Raw genomic sequence first — 20,743 nt, 5'->3', positions numbered from 1 at the left:
AGCAAACCAGAGAAGCTTTGCAGAGCATGCTGCCAATGAGCCAACTCTTGGGGGCTCATTTTTCTGGGCTCCTCATGCCAGGACAGAATGAAAGATTTCACTTAGATAATTACCTAGGAGGGGAAACCGCGTAAAAAGTCGTGGTGCTCAGAGATGATTAAAAAGCATGATTTAATAGAAGTTGCAGTTTCACTTTCACTCGAGGTTGAGGCATCTTAAAGGAGAGGGAGAAAAACCATAGGGCAGAGTCAGGAGAGCAGGTTGGGCCTGTTTTGGTTCAGCTTTCTGGCTTAGGGCAAGCTCTGGGCTTCTCTGAGGCTTGATTTCTTCATGTATTAAATAATGAGTGAGCCAGATAATCCCCAGCCTGTCTCGGGGCTTACAGTGTGAGATTTGTCTGTCTCTGCTGTAGCTGGGAAGTTACAGAAAGGGGGCACCCTCTCCTCATCTTCCGCTGCTCCCTTCCCCCAACCCCTCGTATTAGGAAACAACTTTCCAAAGGACCTTTTTGAGAGGCCGGGTACAGACAAACTTATCTTTTAGTCTAGAGTGAAGTGCCACAAACCCAACAGCTGTTGTGGTCAGATGGGGTATACAAAAACAAACAAACATGCACACATACACACACACACACAAACACAGAAAACAAAAAAGGGTAGGGCCCACTGCATGGTCAATACAATTTTTCTGAAAAGATCTCTTGTTCTTAATCCTATTCTGATTTTCCCACTTTTGATAAAGTCGGTGGCCTAGAGAAACAAATCTCTATTAGGAGAAAAACAGCTGTGTGGGTACACCACGCAAGCGTAACTGAGCACAGCTGTGGGCTGGCCTGGCCAGGGCCATCAGTTCGCTTTCTCTGCCCTGGAAGCTGTCCATCCTCCATCAACAAGTTGTTACCATGTCAGTTTTAAAATCCCGAGAGAACGACTATGTTGTTTTTATGCTGATCTTTTATATTTACCCGGAAGTTTCCTTTAGGTTTAGCTGAAAGCCACCCTTCTCAAAAGTGCCTATAGTTACTCACAATTACTTGTGCAAAAAAAAAAAAAAAAAGGGTAAAGGGAAAGTGGAGCCTGACAAAGATAATCCAGAAGTAATGTACACTGCTTTAGGATATCTGTCATTTTCTGGAGGCAGACATGCCTGCCTACTGCCTAGTGTAGTACCTGGCACATACTGGGCATTCAAACTATTCATGGAATGAGAGGATGGATGGATGGATGGATGGATGGATGGGTGGATAGATGGACAGATGGACGGATGGATGGACGGACGGATGGATGAATGGATGGACAGAATAGACGGACAGATGGATAGATAGATAGATAGATACATAGATACATAGATAGATAGATAGATAGATAGATAGATAGATAGATATTCAATAGATGAGGTCACACAGCCCTAGAAGGCTAGGTCCTGTGTTAATCATGGGTAGCCAGCTGGAGGCAAACCTGGACTGACAGGTCTGCCAATTTCACACACAGGGCTCATTGTACAATCTACTCCCTGCTTTCATTTTTGTGTTTTTCATGTACAACTTAGTTCCTTAAGCACATGCAACTGTAAACCAATGATCCCCTTGATGCTTTCTCATGTTCAAATGTGTGATCACATCTCACAATTTAGGGAGTACCCTGCACTAAGCAGGTGGGGTGCGATGGCTGCAACCACACAGCAGATGCTTCCCCTTCTGTGAGCAAACTTGGAGGTGTGCACAGGGTAGACTAGGCAGGAAGGCAAGAAGAGCTGTCTCTCTCCACCTCTCGAGTAGTCCGATAGCTGGATTCTTCTGGGTCAGTGCAGCGTTAAGCAGAAGCCATGCTGCTAGCCCTCTCTGTGGCACCTTCTTAGAATTACTACTCAAATGCAATGCAAAATGCTGTAACTAAGGGCTGTCAGCTTCTCCTAGATTGTTTAGAATGTGTTGTTTTCTCTTTTATCGATACAGAATATTTTACATATGTGTGGGGTACACGTGTTTGTTACTTGCATAGAATGTGTAATGATCAAGCCAGGATATCTGGGGTATCCATCATCCTCAGTGTTTATCATTATTTTTGTGTTGGTATTATTTCAAGTCCTCTCATCTAGTTACTTTGAAATGTACCTAATATTGTTGCTAAGTATAGTCACCCTAGTCTGCTATCAAACATTAAAGCTTATTTCTTCTATTTTGTACCTATAACCAACCTCTCTCTGTCTCTCTTTTTTTTTTTTTTTTTTTTTGAGACAGAGTCTCACTCTGTCACCCAGGCTGGCGGGCAGTGGCGTGATCTCAGCTCACTGCATCCTCCACCTCCCGTGTTCAAGCGATTCTCCTACCTCAGCTCCCTGAGTAGCTGGGACTACAGGCACATGCCACCACGCCTGGCTAATTTTTGTATTTTTTAGTAGAGACAGGGTTTCACCAGGTTGGTCAGGCTGGTCACGATCTCCTGACCTCAAATGATCCGCGCACCTCGGCCTCCCGTAATTCTGGGATTACCAACCAACCTCTCTTCATCTCCCTTCCCCGCGTCCACCCGTCCCCATTTCTGTCTTCTCAGATTTTTCATCAGCACAGAGCTAAAGACTGCTCTAGCAGGGGATTTACTAAACTCACTCGGCCTTGGCACCCTCTCCCCCTAGTTTATGTTAATGAAACATTGTGAGGAATAGCATTTCCTGCACACTGTTTGAGAAACACATTCCAAATGTTTTGGGGCACTTTGGTCGTTTCTAAGCTCTTTATTCAATACACCACGTGCTGTGTAAATGCATGTGACTCGAAGGTGTTCAAGAATAAAGTTGTCTCTCTTAATAAGAATTAAGTCAATGTTAAAGTTAACATTCTTCGAAAATAGCTGTTTGAGAAAAAATTTTTAATATCATTCCTATCCTACTTAGGCAAAATTGATCATTTCATTGAGACATGAAAGAATTCCAGAATTTTTCTGGCTGGGTAGCTGGGTGTCTATCTATCCATCTACCTGCCTACCCACCCATCTCATTATGAACATTTCACATAGAACAAAGAGAAACCTAATCAGTGCTCATGTCTCTATTTCCTAGATTTAATAGTTACTAACATGTTACTGGAAATGGTTCATCAAGTTCTTTACGTTGCAATGTTTTAAAGAAAATTGCCAATATCATGACTTTTCCCTCTAAAAATTGTAGTATACGTTTCCAGAAAACAATAACTGACTGCTTCCTGTGTAACCACAATACCCATGTCTCACCTGACAGCATTCTCAGAGATGTGTTAATGTCATCTTAGAGCCAGTTCCTGTTCAGTTTCTCAGCTGGGCTTATTCAAACCAGGATCCAACTAGGAACCACCCATTACATCTGGTTGTTATGTCTCTTAAGGTTTTTAAAATCTAGAACTAAATTATATATGAAAAAGCAAAAATAAACAGGGAACTACGGAACAAGCACCAGGTTAGGGATTGATAAATCAAGTATTAGTCCAAGCTCTGCCACCAACCTGCTGCCCCCACTGAGCACAGCACATAGCACTCTGACCCTTTTTGTCTCATCAATTACATTTAATTCACTTACTTATCCATTCTTACTTTTAACAGATACGTATTGAGAGGCCAGATATGTATTGAGTGTTCAATATGGCCTGGTTCTTGCTCTGGGCACTGTTCTAGGAAGAAATTCGGCTTCCAGAAGCTGATAGAATTTCATAATTCCAACTCTTGTGGATTATCCACGCAAGAATTCATCTCTTTCTTTCCTCTCCATTTCCATGACATTTATTTATTGAGGATACAAGTCAGTTGTCCCATAGAACTGAATAATTCTTCAATCATCTGACTTTTTCTTCTTGGGATATCATTTCTCCTGTTCTTCTACCTTCTGCATCTCCTATAACCTGGAAGTAATATCTGAAAATTTGATTAGATTTGGGTAGTTTTTTTGTGTGTTTGTTTTTTTTGAGACGGAGTCTCACTGTGTCACCCAGGCTGGAGTGCAGTGGCACAATCTCGACTTACTGCAACCTCTGCCTCCTGGGTTCAAGCGATTCTCCTGCCTCAGCCTTCTGAATAGCTGGGACTACAGGTGTGCACAACCACGCCTGGCTGATTTTTGTGCTTTTAGTAGAGATGAGATTTCACTACGTTGGCCAGGCTGGTCTCAAACTCCTGACCTCAGGTGATCCACCTGCCTTGGGCTCCCAGAGTGCTAGAATTACAGGGGTGAGCCACTGCACCTGGCCTAGAATATTTTTTATGAGAATGTTTTATACGTGGTACTGTGTACTTTGTATTGCATCTCATCAAGAGGTACAGAATGTCTGGCTATCCCACTTTGGAAGTGGTAAGACCGATCATGGGTTTAGATCATTACAGCCAGATGCCCCACTATAGAAGCAGTGACTTGTGACTAGCAAGAAATCTGTTTGGGAAGGGGGACGTGCAGCGGAGTTAGCACATTTATACCATGTGAATCAAATCCTTTTATTTTATTTTATTTTATTTTATTTATTTATTTATTATTTTTTGAGACAGGATCTTGCTGTGTTGTCCAGGCTGGAATGCAGTGGTGCAATAACAGCTCACTGCAGCCTTGACCTTCTGGGCTCAAGGTATCCTCCTGCCTCAGCCTCCTGAGTAGGTGGGACCACAGGCACATGCCACTATGCCCAGCTAATTTTTAATTTTTTTTTTTTTTTGTAGAGACAAGGTCTCAATTTATTGCCCAAGCTAGTCTTGAACTTCTAGGCTCAAATGATCCTCCTGCCTCAGCCTCCCAAAGTGCTGGGATTACAGGCATGAGACACTGCGCCTGGCCTGAATCTAATTATTTATCAACCTTTTTCCTATTATCCATGGATTCTTGCTTGAATGTCTTAGTTCTTCAGGGATTGCAAGATGGTAATTTTCTAATTTCATTATTCTGTAGGGGAGAAAAGGTAATATCTTTTCCTTACCCATTGCAAGGTTCATGGCTGACACCCCTGTAACAAAAGACAGATTAACAAGGGAAAAGCATAACAAATTTATTTAGCTAAAGTTTTATGTGACATGGGAACCTTCAGAATTGAAGACCTCAAAGACCCAGAGAAATCTGTATATTTTTATGTTTAGGTTGAGGAAGAATGGGCAGTCATGTAGAAGTATGGCTGGACATAGTACCATTATGACCTAATGGTGATGAACTGGGGGGAGCTTAGCACGACCTGTTTGTTAGGATTCTTCTTGGCCTCTCTGTATCTTCATTTCTTTCCTCCTGGCATAGGTAAGGACACCTGTCACATGGGGATCTTGTGACCTACTTTCAGGGGAGGTAGGTCAGAAAATTATGTTATGGCTACCTCTTACACAGAAAGACAAGAGAAAGTCAGAGAATGACTTTTCTGCTTCTGCAGTTTTCTCAGTTTTCAAGGTGTCATATTTTGGGGTAGCATGTTCTGACCCCTGACAATTCCTTCTACATTTAGTAACCAGTATTCAACCATAAAAAAGGACTTGCCTCATCAACAGGGGCTTAATGGTCAACCTAAAATAGAGTTCTAACTGGAAAGAACATAATTCTTACCTTTTATTTACCAATTTCCAGAGTAAGGAGTTGGTATAATGGCCTTCTCCAAGATAACAAATGAGGATTTGTTTGCTGGCTTGCTTTCTCTTCACTGATTCTCATTTAAACACAGGGATTTTTACAGGGGTGTGCTGCAATCCATTACCATCAATTATTCATTTTGATGCTGAAATTGTCCCAACTGTGTGGGTGTCCCTTCAAGTTGGGTCAATATTTGCAGGTGAAAAATGATGGAAAGATATCCTTAGCCGAAAACACGTCTAAGAACTTGGCTGTGTCTGGTACTGGGCTAGATGCTGGGTGCAGAGGGCTACATTCACAGGCTTGGGTTCTTCCGTTAACCCTGAAGAAATAAGTCCTGAAAGTCTTAGTGAATAATCAAGCGCGAGCTGCTGACTGTGCCAGTTCACCTTTGAATGTGCCCTTCTTCACCGGGCAAATGTGGCAAAGTGAGTCAGCTGTGGCCTCCCAAGTGCAGCCAGGTAGCTAGTTCAGCAGATGGTAGCCAGTGACTCAAATCGACAAAAGGTAAATCAGAACTGAGAGGTTAGGAGGGTTTCAGTTTTTCTGTGTTTGTTCTGTTTCAGCTGTCTCCTAACTGCAGTTACAAAAGCCAAATCAAAATGATCTGAGTATTTGAGGCACAGTAGCTGGGGGGAGGGGGTGGATGTGAAGGGCTCTTGAGAAAAACAGGTGTTGGGGAAAGAATGTTGTGACCCTCGCTCAGTCCTTATTAGCTGTTGGCCAAGGCAAGGCAGCTGGCTATCTTCAGTGGACGAAACACCAACACCTTATCCACACAATGGGCCTGAGGCCTGCCCTGCAGAGGCTTGTGGTGATGGCCAGTGGTGATATAGCATATGGGGAAGCATTAAACTAATTGGAAGATTCACTATTATTGGATAATAATTGGTAGGAATATATTGGCTAGTTGTCCTGTAGAATGTATGACAATTCTGGAATTGTCTGATGTTTGCCCTGTGCAGTATCATTTATCTTGTTCTTCTACCCCTTGTATGTTCTGAAATCTGGAAGTAAGAGCAAAGGCTTGATTAAATTCTGGTGAAATATTTTTGACAATATTTTGGATACCTAATTACCTTTCAACTTAAAATGATAAGAATAGGTAATACTTATTCAGTGCTTAATTTATTCAGGGATTTTTACACACTCAACATGCTGCAAGCCATAATGCTTTCAACTATCTCTTTGAGGTAGGTACTAGTGGTGTTATTCCCATTTTACAGAAGCAGCTGAGGTGCAGAAAACATAAGTAACTTGCTCAAAATTGCACAGCTAATAAATGACAGACATGGGATTTGAACCTGAGTTATCTCCAAGACTGTGGTCCTTAACCATTCTGCCATGAATGAATACTTCCTGGAGAAATCTGTAATAGATGTCTACATCATTTGATTTCCATGGCACAAATTCGAGTTTTTAATTTGGACTTCTAGAGAGCAGAAAAACATTGGAGGTGATGTTTTAGGCAACAAGATGACTGTGACAAATGTTTCCATCCAAGAAAGAGGCTATTCACGTCTGTGTGTATAGTGTGTGTGTGAGAGTGTGTGTGTGTGTGTGTTTCTGTGCTATAGTCACCATCTCTAGTGAGGAGTACCTGGAGAGACGGCACTACCTGCCTAGAAAAGCGGAGCTGATACTTTCTGTCATATGCTGTGACTTGGAAGACCCAAATGTGGTCTACCTATCACAGGGAAGAACTCTCACTTGGGGCAGTATAGCCCAGTGTTACACACACACGCTCTCTACTGAAGGCATGGAGTTGAATGAAGCTCTGCAGATTGACTTGCATTTTATGTTAAGAGAATTTTTCTAGGGTAGTGTTAAGTGTGTGAACTTGAGAGCAAGGCTGCCTGTATTTGTAAGTGACACACACAAAGCTTGGTGCATGGCAATCACTCAATAAAGGCCAGCTATTGTTATTGAGATGAGTGGCTTTCTTAGCTCAAAAGTGGGTTATGAAGAGAATCTTTGGGCTCTTCTCTGGAGATTAATAAAACCAAGAAACACTGGGCCAGAGTTCTCAATGAGGGTTCTAATACCACCTGCTGGGTGCAACCTAGTCTAGTGGGATGCGGGGTATTCATAACAATGACTAGAAATTTCCCTCCCTCAGCTCCCCCACACGTGTTACACCTGTGTCTTGGGACAAGCTGGTGTTAATCCCCACTCTCCCTGCCAAACAACAAGTGTCTTTGAAGTACCACTTCCTGTGGATCCTTCCTGCTGTGCAGCTCAGTGTCTTGAAAAGAGCTTTGAAGTCCCACTGACCCAGCTTGAATCCCAATCTCCCCATAGAGGAGCTGTGTTACTTTGGGCAAATTACCCAGCTTTTCTGAGCTTCATCTTCCCATCTGTAAAAAAAAGAGACAATACCTATCTCAAGGGTCATTGTGAGCTCTTAGAACCAATAATATATGAAACACAGTGCCTAGACCACTGGAGGCTCGCTCCTGTGGCCACCCTGCCAGGACCACTGAAAGCATCTGGGAGGTGCCTGGGGGCAAGGAAGTCATCTTTAGTGCTGTCTTTATCAGGTGGAATTGGGACCTCAAAACAGTGAATTTTAAAATCTACTCTCTTCAATCTGCTAAATGCCCGCCGCCAACCCCAAATAGAAATAAGCAAAATAACGGGAGCATTGTGAATTACTGAACTAGATGATTCCAGTAAAGGCATAATTTATTCTTAGAGTAAAATGTTTATCCTTTTAATCCTAAAACATGTAAGATTGATCTTTTCAAAAAACAATCCATCTAAAGTAGTCAAATTTATAGAGACATAAAGTAGAATGGTGGTTGCCAGGGGCTGACAGGAGAGGGGAATAGGGAGTAATGGCTTAATGGTTATGGAGTTTCAGTTTTGCAAAATGAAAAGAGATGTATGGATGGACAGTGGTGATGGCAGCACAGCTGTGTGAATGCACTTAATGCCATTGAACTATACACTTGAAGCTGTTTAAAATGCTGTTTTAGGTTGTGTGTATTTTACTGCAATTAAAAAAAAAAACTTAAATGTTCAAAACGTGAATGCATGCAATCTTAGTTTCCTCAAGCCTCTGAGTTCTGACAAGGAGGCTAGAATGAAGGCACATCTGGCACCGTGTTCTAGATTCTAAAAGCGAGACTCCTTTTCAGAGGCAGCATCCCTGTGTGTGGTCCTCAGCCGCCCACTGTGGTCAGTGATGGGGCATTCCCAGGATCTGGACACTTTTGTTTCGTTTCTAAACCTGAGCCCCCTGAAAGGAAGGAACCTGTTTGTTGAGGACTCTGTTAAAATCAGGTTGGGGAGAGTTTTCTGGGAAATAGCTTCATAAATCGTGTGTAGATACAAAACTAACAGGCACATGAAAGATTTGTATTTTGAAAACAAAACCCCAGTGGGATTCTCTCAGCAGAAAATGAAAAGGTCTTCTTAACATTCAGTTGAACTATTAGAGCCATTTTTGCTGTTGCAAGCACTAATGCAGGTATGGCCACTGCCACAGCCCCAGATTGCAGTACAGCAAATTAGCAAGGTTTTAACTTGGCTGCAAATATCAAGCTGGCTGCTTGTCATTATGCAAAAAGGAATGGGGCTGGGAGGGGGACCGGCACCTAGCGGCAAAGCACATTATAATTGTTTAAGCAGGCCCCACAAGTCATGCATTTCAATTATTTGTTCAAAGCAGCCTGCAATTAGGAGTTGCAAACAAGGCTTTTGAATGCAAAGTCAGACAATTAAAATGTTTCATGAGTGCATTAGAGAAAGAAGTTCTGAATTAGCACTTTGAATACACAAGACCTCTTTTTCTAATCTTTAGTCCCTTTCACTCTTTGAAAAAACGAGAGAGTGAGAGAAAGACATTTTGGGCTGTGGTGGAGGTGATTTGGGTGTTTACTTATTTATATCAAATGCCTGACTAATCCAGGGAAGATTGAACCATCCTAATCAGCCCCTCGTACATTTCAGTGTCTCTTGTTACTTGCCAGATAGTCCTTATCCAAGCATAATGGCCCAGGTGCCAAACCCATCACCCAAGGGGGTCGTAAATCACTTTAAGCATCTCTCCTCCTCCTTCCCTCACCACTCCTCATTCTTTCCTTTGAAGAAGCGGGTCTATTTGAACCAGTGATTTGTGACTTTCCAGTATTTAGGGCACAACCCCGAGCTGGTTGCACTAACACACCGGCTGGGGGAAACGAGTACACTGGCCAGTGTTGGGATCAGGGAGGAGAGATTCTGTGTGTTCTGGGGTGCCGATGAGCAGAAGCTGGCTGCTCTGGGTAAGCATGAAAAAGACACTAACCTGCCTTATTTCTTTGAAGGAAGATCTGCTGTTAAACTCCTTCCCCTCCCCCACCTACCTCCCCACCCACACATTCCCTTCCCCAGTCCACAAATGCCCTACTGATATTAAATTTTATTTTATAGAACCCTTTAAAATTTTGATCAGAGGAGACACTTTGAGGAGAGGGGGGTGTATCAAACATAGGGGGAAAAGGAAACATTCCTCCTTCAACCTTTTTTCCCTGTTAAATTGTGAGGCTTCCTAAAAAGCATTTGTACGAGGCATCAACCATTATTACAAACTAAGTGACTGCAACCCAAAGCACTTTACGTTATTATTCAGTGTGTGAAATTAACCAGGACAATCCCGACAATTTAAGGTGAAAATTGCTAACGTATCAGTTAATGTGTGCCTGTGTACATGCATGCCTAATTTGAGAGCCTGGTGGCTAGTAGCCTTAATTTATCATTTCCTGACTGTAGCTAATTTATGAAAGATGATTTAAGTAATCCTATTTATCCTCTTCTGTAAAGAAAACACATTTTAAAAATTATCTAGTTCAGGTAGGGAAAAGTTCTTTGAAAAAAAACGCCTCTAATATGGAAAATAAATATTCAAAATATGGATATTGTGAATAGTATGCAATTCTTTTCTAATTACTTTGCCTCCAAGCAATCATTCACGGTTCAGAACACTGTTAAAATACCAAGTATCTGGTAGGATTGATGAGCCTTTATGTGATCAATACATTTTATCAGTTGGAAATTTTAATGTTTTTCTGTGGGAAACATTTCTATAGGCCTACCTAAAAATAAGCTGTTTTTCCAATTAGCCCATGCATAAATAAGGATGCTGTCATGATAAGCATTAAAATCATATCACTTTAATGCTTGAGATATATATATAAATACAACAAAATTTTTTTTTAGTTGGCACAGTTTTTAATATCTTGCTTTTTTTTTTTCTTTTTTTTTTTTTTTTTTTTTAACAACCCTGACATTTTAAATCTTTTGAAAGGCCCGAAGTGATAAACTGAATCATTCTATATTGATTAGGTTTTTGTAACCTACTACATTAGTTTTGCTGATCTGTTTTTGAAGGTAGTAAGTGCCATATAAAAAAAGACTTTATTTAAAAATCAAAATAGCTGTACATTCTTTACCATAGGCTTGTCCAAGGTAATTTACAATAGAAAGGGGAGGGGAAGGAAGGCAGCTGTGAGGGAAGCTCTGCATAAAATCCCACTTAGGTGCAACCTGAGTCTCCTCCCCAGAACAACCTTTAAAAACATCTGTCCTGAATGGGAAGCTTTAATCTGCAGGAGAGACTCAATAAAATGAATGATAGCCAAGCCTCAGGTCAAACCGCTGGAAACTGACAAATAATAAATTGTATTTGATTCGGTGATTTCTGGATTGCTTCACAACTTTTGGGTCTGCTTATTTATTTACTCATTAGTTTTATGAGTGTTAGTTCTACAGCCGGCTTCTTTTTCTCTAAAGAGGTAATTTAATCAGAGGGTGTGCCTACAAGTTGTACCAACATAACAGGTGTTAAACCCTAAACAGCCTGAAAACTAGCTCTCAGACCTTCTTAGGTTGACTCAGGGAGAGGAAAAAAGAAACAAGAAAAAGAAAAATACCCTGAAAACGTTTCTCTCCCAGGCTACTGTCACAAGTAGGTATTCCTCCTGAGGGTGACTAAAAGCAGTTGCTCCTGTAATAAGAAAGAGAGAGAGAAAAGACTGTCCAAGCTCTGCTCTTCTAGAACTTGGAGACTTAGGGTCTCCAATGTCTCACAGGTAACCTGGAAGATGCAGCCAACCTTTTCAGGAGGCAGCCAAGGAGAATCGAAGCTGCTTATCCCCATGTTACTCCCGTTCACATTGCACGTTTTATTCCAATCCATTTCACAATCAAGAGGTAGTGGGAATCTTGCCACTGAAATGCCACCATTTCTGGAACCCAGGGCTGGAAGCCAACCAGCCCTTTGGATATCTCAGCAGGAGGCAGAGAGAAGTTTCTGCTGAAGGACACCAGTACAAACGCCTTTTATGCGAGGGGACATGGTAATACTTCAAATTATCTACCTTCAAAAGCTGAGTGTTTGAGTCGCTACCCAAGAACGGATTCCTGAGTCTGTGAAATGGAAAAACAAAGGTGTTCAGGGCTGGGTAACAGGATGGAGGCTTTTCCCAGCTGTAGAATTCAAGGATGATGAAAGGGAGATGCAACAGAATGTAAAACAAATTGTTCACTGGAGAGTGGAAAATACAGATTTGAAAGTTAAGTGTCTGGAACAAGAGAGATATGAGTCACTGGAATTTACAAGTTACTATAGGAAACAAAGATAAAGACATCATGAGAGAAGTAGTAACGCCAGTAGCAAAATGGCATTTCGTTAACTGCAAAACTAGATGATGGCAGAAACCGTTCATCAACTGGGGAAAGAGGTAGTAATTATGGAAGACAACAGCAGATAATAGCATTGACATAGGGACCTACAGGAACAAAATTGGGTGTTTGGTAATTATGTCAAATGGGAGCACAGATTTTTCTTCCCCTTCAACATGGTAAATCAGAGAAAATTAGGTCTGGAGGGCACTCAGTTTCCAGTAGGGAAGAGAGGAAAGCTTGGTTTTCCAAGGGGCAAAGGTATTCCAGCTAGAGGGAAACTGCTTTTCTTTGTGCCAAGTAGCAGGGCTTCTTATATGAAGGTCAAAAACACATTTGGCATTTTGAATTTGTGTGTGTGGATGCAAAATAGGTGTGAGGAAAAGTGCATAAACACCCCAACAGCTGCCACCATCAGGTCAAGAACTAGGAGACTGCCAGCCCGCCGGTGTATCCTTCCCAACCACAAATCCGGCGTCCCCCCAGAGGTACTATCCCAACTTTAATTCTAACAATTCCCTTGCTTTCCCTTATTCTTTTGTGATCTCTGTATACTTCTCTAAACAATATAGCTTAGTTTTGTCTGTTTTTGAGTTGTATATGTTTATGTACATGTAGATAGAAATGTAGCCACAGTCTTCTTTCAGGTCTAGCTTCTTCTCAACATTATTTTTGTTACATTCATGCTTGTTGGGTGTAGGTGTAGTTTGTTCACTTCCATTGCCAAATCACATCCCATTGTACGCATGTATCACAACGTATCAATTCTTTTGTTTCTGGGCATTTTGGTTTGTGCCAGAGATTAATAGTGAATCACCATCCCTGTGTTCTGCCAGGAACCTCTTGTTCCTGGCCACATCTGGATGGCTTTGCCAACTTTCTTTCAGTAAGGTGTGACCATGGGGTCTGGCCTGCCCACACACACCTCCCAGGTATGATTTTCCATTATCTTCCCCACCCCCCTCCCCTGCGTGTGGACTAGAGGTGACCTCTGGGTGACCTTGGAAACCATGTGTAGAAGACTGGAAAGCCACAAGATAGAAAAAACCTGGATTCCTCAATCATCAGTAGGATGAGAGCTGCCCAGGAGAACACCCTGATTGGGAGCATCCACATTGGCCTAATATAGGAGTGGGAAATAAACGATTTTATCGTGTCAAATGAATCAGCCAGCTTCACCTTAACTAATACGGAGTTGTTCCAGTGTGGGCTATTAAGAACGATGCTGCTATGAAGTCTTGAATATGTATCTTGCTGCGCATAAGTCCGTGATTCTAAAGGGTATAAACTCAGGAGTGGAGCTGCTGGATCAAAGACTCTGCGTATCTCCAACTTTATGAGGTGATGGTGGTCTGCTTCCAAAATGTACTGCTTCCAGTTTATATTCTCACCAGCAGGGATAAGAGTTCTGTGCTCATCAATACTTGGTATTGTCCGAATTGTTTACTTGTGCCAATAGGAAGGGAGTGGTTTGTCACAGTGGCATACATTTGCATTTCCTTGACAACTGAGATTGCTTACACTTTCAAGTGTTTATTAATCATTTGGATTTCTCCTTATATGAGGCCCCCGCCCAAGTCTTTTGCCAAGTTTTTTCTTGAGTTATCTTTCTCCTGGTGTGTAAGATTTTAAAAAATATATTCCGAACACTAGGCCCTCATGAATTATATGTGTTGGCTATTGGCTTCACCCATTCTATGGCAAAAATTTCTTTTTGCTTTTCAAATGCTATCTTTGGTAAATATACTTTAGATGTAAAATTTATGAATTTTAAATTTAAGATTAGTGTTTTTTTACTGTCTTAAGAAATCCTTCTCATAAATATTTTCCTATATTCTAAAATCTTTATAGCTGTTTTTTACATTTAGTTTTAAAATCCATCCACAATTATTATTTGCATATTATTATGAGATAGGGGTTTAATTTCAGTTTCTCCCAAGTGATTCCCAGTTTTTCCAGCATCATTAATTGAAAAATGTGTCCTTTTCCTGCTACTCTGCTTTGCTACCTTTGTCAAATATCATGTGTTTATATATATAAGAGTCCGTTATAGGGCTTTCTGTTTTGTCCTGGTGGTCTATTTGTTTATCTCTGTACCAATTCCACAATGTCTTGATTGTCATAGCTTTATAATGTCTTAGAATCTGGTATAGCAAGACCTCCCAAGATTTCTTTTTCAAGAATGTCTCAGGTTTTGTAAGCTTTTTGCATTTCCACATGAAGTTTACGATCATCTTGAATTATTCCAAAACAAACTATTGAGATTTGAACTATGATTTCATTAAATCTATAAGTAAATTTGGGGGAAATTTATTGAATTGGCATATTCCTCCAAACATGTAAATCTTTATTAATATCTCTCAGTTGATTTTTATACTTGATTTTGGATCTAGAAACACCCTAAATTCATGTTAATTCTAATAATTTATCTGTAGATTTTTAAAATTTCTGTTTATACAACCATGATATACATGAATAATTACAGATTCATTTCTTCCTTTTCAATTCTTATAACTTTCATTTTTTGTGTGTGCTGTATCGTCTAAGACCTCCAGAACAAAGTTGAATGAAAATAGTCATCGTAAGCATCCTCATCTAGTTCTTAATCTTAAAAGGAATGCTTTTAATATTTTACCATTAAGTATGTTATTTGCTGTAGGATTTTAATATATATTCCTTTTTCAGATTAAGGAATTTCACTTCTAATTCTGGTTTACTAAAAATTACTTTAATTATTAAATGTTAAGCTCATATACTGGTATAACCCCACTTGATTATAATATATTATTATCCTCTTCAATTATTATTGGATTTTGCTCTCAAATAGTTTTGTAAGGATTTTTTGCATTGATATTCATGTGTGAAATTGGCGTATGACTTACCTTTCTTATCTATGGTCCTTGTGAAGTTTTAGAATCTAAGTTATACTAGTTTCTTATGAGCTGGGGATGTCCTCTCTTTTCCTATTCTCTGGAGGGTTGTGTAAAAAATAAAAATAACTGTATCTTATATTTATTAGAACTTGCTGCAGAAGCCATCAGATACTAGTGTTTTCTTTATTGGATGATTTTTTTTTTTTTTTTCTGGTGGAGCCTCGCTCTGTCGCCCAGGCTGGAGTGCAGTGGGGTGCTCTCTGCTCACTGCAACTTCCACCTCCTGGGTTCAGGCAATTCTCCTGCCTCAGCCTCCCAATACTGGATGATTTTTTAAACTATTAATTCAATTTATGATTTTATGACCATTCAAGTTTTCTATTTCTTTTTGAGTCAAACTTTTCCAAGAATGTCTCCATTGAATGTAAATTATTAAAATATATAGACCGAAAGTAGTTTATAATATCCTCATTCTCTGTTAATCTTTTTTTTTTTTTTTTTTTTTTTTTAAGTCTTGATCTTTCTCCCAGGCTGGAGTGTAGTAGCTCAATCTTGGCTCACTGCAACCTCTAACTCCTGGGTTCAAGTGATTCTCCTGCCTCAGCCTCTTGAATAGCTGGGCTTACAGGTGCCCGCCACCATGGCTGGCTAATTTTTGCACTTTTAGTAGAGACAAGGTTTTGCCATTTTGGCCAGGTTGGTCTTGAACTCCTGACCTCAAGCGATCCACCCACCTCAGCCTCCCAAAGTGCTGGGATTACAGGCGTAAGCCATCGCACCTGGCCATATGTCCCTTTTTTACATTCCTCATATTACTTATTTGTGCCTTTCTTTTTCTTGATCAGTCTCATCTGTGGCTTGTCAATTTTTTTTTTTTTTTTTTTTTTTTGAGATGAAGTTTTGCTCTTGTTGCCCAGGCTGAAGCGCAATGGCACGATCTGAGCTCACTGCAACCTCCCCCTCCCAGGTTCAAGCGATTCTCCTGCCTCAGCCTCCCAAGTAGCTGGGACTACAGGCACCTGCCAACACGCCTGGCTAATTTTTGTATATTTAGTAGAGATGGGGTTTCACCGTGTTGACCAGGCTGGTCTTGAATTTCTGACCTCAGGTGGTCCCCCCGCCTTGGCCTCACAAAGTGCTGGGATTACAGGCGTGAGGCACCGCTCCTGGCCCTGTCAATTTTTTTAACCTTTTCAAACAAACAACTCTTGTTTTTTGTTAATCTTCTAGATTGTATATGTCTTTTCTATTTCATAAATTGTCACTTATCTTTATTCCTTCCTGTTGCTTTCTTTGAATTTGATTTGCTATTATTTTAAATTTTTAGGACTATTACAAGGAAATAATAGTGGCATCATCTGTTCTCTTGTGGGTTGAGAAGAGATGAAGTCCTGCCCAGAATGAACTCTCATTAGAAGTTGTACTAATGGAAGAATCACAAGTGCCAGCATTGGATAATTCAGATGACATTTATTTTTAGGCTTAGAACAGAATACAGTTTTCCCACTACAGTTTAGGAGTCTGGTTGTTGATAACTGCTAATGTAAGAAAATTTTGAAATTAAGAATTAAGAAACTTGGGACTTAAGGGGGAAAATATGACTAGAGAGCCAAGAGAGAAAACACCTCTATAAAAGCCCACTAAATAGTCACGTATTCACTAAACTAAAACAACGGATACAACATCTTCAACAATGGCAATCTCAATGACGTCTTACATTTTTCAACTAGTAATAGTGAAATTGTATCATTGGTTTCCAGTGATCATTTCTTGTTCTACAGAAACCTTTTCAGTTTCAGTAGAAGACTCGTAAATTCATTGTGTGTGTGTGTGTGTGTGTGTGTGTGTATTCACAGGTATGCATACTAAGCAGTCTTTTTGCTTGAGTCTCATACATCTCTTAATGCCGTAAGCTTTTCTGAATTTAATGTATAGGAATTATTGAGTTCACCTTTCAACAATTGTTCTTATATTTATCACTCCAGAGATATTACTGGAATACATTTATAAGCTCTTCCTGCCTGCCTGCTCGCCTTTTCTCCCTTTCTTCTTTTCTCTGTTTCTTCCTTCTTTCCTCCCACAAAGACCTATTCAATGCCTGCTGCTTACTCTTCAGGCATTGTTCAAGGAATACAGCAATGAGCAAAACAAAAAAATTCCAGCTCTTAGGTTGCTTATAAATCTGGTGGGAGTAGACAAACAGTAACCAAGATAAATAAATAAAATATAAATGTCAGATGGTAGTAAGTGCTATGGAGAAACATAAATCAGGTAAAGGGGGCAGAGAGTGCCAGGGAGTAGAAAATGGAATTTAGGGAAGTTTGCAATTTAGATAGGAAGATCTCACTGGGAGGGTGACATTTGAATAAAGACTTGAAGGAGAATGAGGAAGCAGCCATGAGGCTCTGGGGAGGCCAAGGTGAAGAACGTTCCAGGCAAAGAGAACAACAAGTACCAATGCGAGGCCCTAAGTCCTTGTAGGCCATGGTAAAGCTTTTAGTTTAAGGAAAATGGGAAGCCAAGGGAAGATTATAAGCAGCCAAGTGACATGATATGGCTTATCCTCCAAAAGTTTTACTCTGACTGTTGTGTTGATAATTTTTGTATTTTAGTAGATGGGGTTTTACCGTATTGGCCAGGCTGGTCCCAAACTCCTGCCCTCAAGTGATCTGCCAGCCTTGGCCTCCCAGAAGGCCAGGATTACAGGTATGTGCCACCATACCTAGCCTATTTTTTTTTTTTTTTTTGAGACAAGATCTCTCTCTGTCACCCAGGCTGGAATGCAATGGTGCAATCACAGCTCACTGAAGCCTCGACCTCCCAGGGCCCAATCGATCCTCCCACCTCAGCCTCCCAAGTAGCTGGAACTGCAGCTGTGTGCCACCACGCCTGGCTAATTTTTATATTTTTTGTAGTGATGGGGTTTGCCATATTGCCCAAGGTGGTTTTGGACTCCTGGGCTCAAGTCATCCACCCACCTTGGCCCCCCAAAGTGCTGGGATTACAGGTGTGAGTCACTGTGCCCCACTGAGATACATGTTTTGAAAAGAGAAGGGACAAGATTTGATGGATCAGATGAGGAACATAGAGCAAAGTATGAGGTCCAGGATTGCTCCATAATTTTTGGCCTGAAAAACTAAGAGTGAAGTGCTATTTATAGAAAGGGGGGAAGATACAGAAAGAACAGGTTTGGAAGAGCAGATCGGGAGTTCAGTATCGGATATACTAAATTTGAGAAGTGTGTAAGGCAACCAAATGAGGAAACTGGATATTTAAGTCCAAATTGAGGTGCAAGGTAGGCTGTCATTGTTAATTTGGGTATTATAAGCATGTAGATATTTTGTAAGACTTTACCATGAAAAATATTCTTTCCTTCTTCGTCACTGACTTTATTTCACAGTTTTCCCTCTTGTTCTAATTATCCTAAATAAGAATGATTTTGCTCTCCTGAAAATAAAATTCTTCTGCTTTGACTAATAAGAAATAGTTCAAACATTCACACTGAACTAGGATTTTTTTTTTTTTTCTTTTTTGAGACGGAGTCTCGCTCTGTCACCCAGGCTGGAGTGCAGTGGCACGATCTCAGCTCATGGCAAGCTCCACCTCCTGGGTTCATGCCATTCTCCTGCCTCAGCCTCCCCAGCAGCTGGGACTACGGGTGCCCGTCACCACGCCTGGCTAATTTTTTGTATTTTTAGTAGAGATGGGGTATCACCATGTTAGCCAGGATGGTCTCGATCTCCTGACCTCATGATCTGCCCGCCTCAGCCTCCCAAAGTGCTAGGATCACAGGCATGAGCCACCATGCCTGGCAGATTTTTTTAAAAAAATAAAATTTCCCATAAAAATAGAAATATAAATTTGACGAGTAAAACATAGCAAGACAGACATGTAATTGTTAATCATATACAGAGCCATTACAAACTTAATAACATCTGGAACAAGAAGTTAGAAACACTAAACCTTAGGCTCATTTTGTGCCATCTCTCTAATTTCAACTTAATGTCAAGTCCTGCTAAACCTAAATGATGCTTTTCTTTTTTTTTTTTTTTTGAGACGGAGTCTCGCTCTGTTGCCCAGGCTGGAGTGCAGTGGTGTGATCTCGGCTCACTGCAGCCTCTGCCTCCTGGGTTCAAGCAATTCTCCTGCCTCAGCCTCCCGAGTAGCTGAGACTACAGGCATGCACTGCCACATCCAGCTAATTTTTTGAATTTTTAGTAAAGATGAGGTTTCACCATGTTGGCCAGGATGGTCTTGATCTCCTGACATCGTGATCCACCTGCCTCGGCCTCCCAGAGTGCTGGGATTACAGGCGTGAGCCACTGCGCCTGGCCAATGATGCTTTTCTATTTTACTTCAAGAGGAGCCTTTACAGTCTCTCATGGAAGTTACTCACAGTTTTTGTGCCAATTCCCTTTCTATGGTCTGTAGTGGGCAAGGCTACTTGATTCAACTGTGGGGTTTAAAAAGCCTTTGGTTCTTCTCCCTCACTATTTGTACTGTAACTCCTGCTCTTAGCTTCATCTAAATAAATGCTTTCAGATAAAACTCCCCTTGCCATTCTCTAACTCTCTTTCCTGATATTGGCCAAATTAGAAAGTCAGAGAAAAGACCGAAGTACCTTCCACTTTCCTCACCTACTTAATGATGCAGCACTGATAGTCTTTCAATCAGGAGTCGAATTTGAAAAATGTCAATAAAATATGTTTTTATTCTTTCTTCTCTATCTCAGTATTGTATTTGCCTTTCTACCCATCTCTCTACCCTTCCATTTATCCATCTATTCATGCATCCCTGTATCTACTCACTCATGTATTTCATAACAACCCAAGGTCCTGTATAGTTTTCAAACTGCTTTTATTGTGGTTGTCTCACCTCAATGTACTGGATAAAGGAAGAAAAATTCCATATTTATGTAGCCTAGGCCCAATGGACATAAACAGAAAACTTACGTATTTCTACTCATTCTCCCTCTAATGTACCCCTCTCTCCTTTCAAATGCCCCTGATCCTTAGCATATCCAATCCGGTTCTTTTTTCTGTGTAACATAGAATGTTTTTGCATTCTAGTCATGGCCACTGGCAGCTTCATAGAATTTACTACTTTATCTCTTCACCCAAAATTGTACCCCCAAACCCACTTCTTAGGATTTATGACTTTGCAGTTACTAAAGTCTTTCATGCAATCTTTAGTAAAGAAATTGAGAAAAACTGGAATTCTGTTTTAAAGTTGGGGATTCTAATTTCCTCTATCTCAAAATCTTTCCATGATAAGTCTCCCCTTTCCTTCTTTAGTCCCATTTATGAGTAAGTGTGTCATTCATCATGCCAAGGCTAGTTCCTCCTCCTGTGTTTTTGAGCCCATACCTACTCACCTCTCCTGAGATCTTACCTCCTACCTCTTCTGAGACTTGGCTTTCTTGTATCTTGTATGTCTCCTTCTCTGCTAGCTCCTTTCCTCTCTGGTCTTCAACACATTCAGGCATCTCAAACTGTAAAATAGTTTAGCCTCTCTGTTGTTTCCTGCCAGGATCCCCATTGCTGCCACACACATTCCCTGTTTCTTCAACCTGCCCACCATCTTCTTACTTCTTAGCATTTTGCAGTTTGACTCATATCCTCACCACTGTCCTGACTGCTCTTTTA

The sequence above is a fragment of the Pongo pygmaeus genome, chromosome 16, assembly GCF_028885625.2.
Source record: "Pongo pygmaeus isolate AG05252 chromosome 16, NHGRI_mPonPyg2-v2.0_pri, whole genome shotgun sequence".
Classification (NCBI taxonomy): Eukaryota; Metazoa; Chordata; class Mammalia; order Primates; family Hominidae; genus Pongo; species Pongo pygmaeus.
This window is presented reverse-complemented; position numbering follows the sequence as displayed.